Below are 3,150 nucleotides of genomic sequence, written 5' to 3'. Positions count from 1 at the left end.
CTTCCCCCTCGTTGTCTGGTGATAATTTCTTTACATGTAAAGATTGACTTTTATTTAAAGTAATATCAATGCAATTAGTACACAAATTTCTATTGGGCTCCACATTGGCCTTTAAACATAGTGAACAAAGAGATTCATCTGAGTCAGACATGTTTAAACAGACTAGCAATGAGACTAGCAAGCTTGAAAATACTTTTCTAAATAAATTAACAAGCAATATAAAAAACGCTACTGTGCCTTTAAGAAGCACAAAAAGCTGTCACAGTTGAAATAACAATGAACCAAAATAGTTATAGCAACCAATTTTTCACAGTAAATGTATTAAGTTAGCAAAGGATTGCACCCACCAGCAAATGGATGATTAACCCCTTAATACCCAAAAACGGATAACAATTTAATAATTAACGTTTTTAACACAGTCAAAACACACTGTCACAGGTCTGCTGTGACTGATTACCTCCCTCAAAATGAATTTTGAAGACCCCTGAGCTCTCCAGAGACGATCTGGATCATGGAGGATGAAGTAGACAGATTGTGACTGAATTTTTACTGCGCAAAAAGCGCTAAAATAGGCCCCTCCCACTCATATTACAACAGTGGGGAAGCTCAGATAACTGTTTCTATGCAGAAAACAAAGATGGCCATGTGGTAAAAAACATGCCCCAATAAGTTTTATCACCAAGTACCTCACAAAAAACGATTAACATGCCATTAAACGTTTTGAACATACATTTTAAAAGTTATGAAGTGTTATTAATAAGCCTGCTACCAGTCGCTTTTACTGCAGTTAAGGCTCATACATTATTTCAGTATTAACAGTATTTTCAGAGTCAATTCCATTCCTTAGAAAAATACCTTCAATGTACACACACTCATCAGCCTAATACCAGTCGCTATCACTGCATTTAAGGCTGAACTTACGTTACGTTGGTATCAGCAGTATTTTCTCAGTCAATTCCATTCCTCAGAAAAATAATTTACTGCACATACCTCGTTTGCAGGGGGGCCCTGCATGCTATTCCCCTTTTCTGAAGTTACCTCACTCCTCAGATGAGAACAGCCAGTGGATCTTAGTTACGTCTGCTAAGATCATAGAAAACCCAGGCAGATTCTTCTTCTAATGCTGCCTGAGAACAAACAGCACACTCCGGTGCTATTTAAAATAACAAACTTTTGATTGAAGAAATAAACTAAGTTAAAAAACACCACAGACCTCTCACAGCGACCTATCTTTAGTTACGCTGCAAGAGAATGACTGAACATGACATGTGAGGGGAGGAGCTATATAGCAGCTCTGCTTGGGTGATCCTCTTGCAGCTTCCTGTTAGGAAGAGATATATTCCATAAGTAATGCATGACCCGTGGACTGACTACACTTAACAAGAGAAAAATGTTTAAGACCTTGGTGTTTAAACTACAGTCACCCTGCCGTAGCTCTGCTGCGGCTCCTACCTTTCTCCACACTCTCAAACTCCTGACCGGAACACCTAAGACCGTCTGTGAAGTTCTGTAACAAGCGGACTTAGGAACTGACAGGAACTGCTGCTCTGACTGAAAGGAAGTGCTGCAGTGTCGGAGCTTGATGGAGGATACTGCGCGAAAGCGTGCCAACCGCAAGCCCTGACCATAGTGGGCGGAACCTAATATCCGCTCTCTGGTAAAAAAATCCCAAATAATACCGTCATTGACCAAAGTCACATGCAGAAATATAAAAAAGGAAAACCCTTTCTAATCCTCCAAAAAAAAAAAAAAAAAGCTCTCAATAAATAAATAGAGATATAAATAATGCCAATATAAACGTCAAGCCACCACACAATCCCAGCGCTACTAAGCCATATGTGGATGTAATAAAGTTAGAGTGTCTGGACAAGGGAGACAATATGTCGGTTCTCATTATCAGTGAAAAATCTGCATATTGTCATGAAAGCATATAAGCCTATATCAGTAATAAGTATAGTACAGTCAGTTCTGAGATATGCTGCAGGGCCCCAGAAAACAAAAGACTGCACTTACCTCAATGCTGAGGAACAGCATGAAAAACTCACAGTATCAGGGGGTCCACTCTTCCTCCTGAGGTCCTGTGTAGACAGAAGGGCCTTAGTTGAAAACTTCTCTAAAGCCATCACAGAAGAGCAGCATAAAAGTGGGAGGCGCAGTGCAGGTAAAACCTCACTAGTTCCCAAAACCATAGGGTTATAAACTCCAACGGCTGCTCCAAACAAAAAAAGTACACTTTGGTACCATTTTAAAATAAAACTCTTGATTGAAGAATCTAAACTAACACCTCACTTTACCTCACTCCTATCACTAACACAGGCAAAGAGAATGACTAGAGAGGGAGGGGCTATATATGCAGCTCTGCTGTGGAGCTCTTTGCATCCTGCTGATCAGGAGGCGATATCCCACAAGTAAGGATGAAATCCGTATACTCGTCATATCTTGTAAAAGAAAAATTGGGTTCAGTGTCCCTTTAAGGGGTTGTTAGGTTTAGGGGTTAATAGCATAATTTAGTTTTTTGCGATGTGGGGGCTGACGGTTTAGGGGTTAATAAGTTTATTTAAGCTGCGGCAGAGTCAGGGAGCAACCGGATAGGGGTTAATAACTTATGTTGCGGCGGGGTCGGGGCAGAATAGAGGTTAATAACATTATGTAGGTGGTGGCGATGTTGGGGGCAGCAGATTAGGGGTGTTTAGACTCAGGGTTTATGTTAGGGTGTTCGGTGTAAACGTAACTTTTTTCTACCATAGAAATCAATGGGGTATGCTTCATTCTCTTGCAGCATCAAACTTAAGTTTTCGGTGCTTTCATACTCCCATTGATTTCTATGGCATCCGTGGCCTCAAGGGTAGCGGATTGAAAACCAGGTATGCTGCATCCGAATAGCCGCAAGCGTACCTGTTAAAAGTTTTATAAATGGGGAAAAAGTGTCAAATAGAGCCAAAGGTGTATTCGGAACATTTGTAATTACGTAAGCATCGATCTGCGTAGGATTGAGACCAGAAGATCGTATGTTACGTCACAAATTTCAACTTTTGCCAGTCTTGAGGCTTTGATAACTAGGTTGGATCAATCTCGCAACAATTACGATGCGGAATTCGGGAGTATTTGCGGTTGACACTTTGATAGATAGGCCTCTAAATGTTAAATTGT

The sequence above is a fragment of the Bombina bombina genome, chromosome 5 (genome assembly GCF_027579735.1).
Source record: "Bombina bombina isolate aBomBom1 chromosome 5, aBomBom1.pri, whole genome shotgun sequence".
NCBI classification, from domain to species: domain Eukaryota; kingdom Metazoa; phylum Chordata; class Amphibia; order Anura; family Bombinatoridae; genus Bombina; species Bombina bombina.
Note: the sequence above shows the minus strand (reverse complement) of the source record.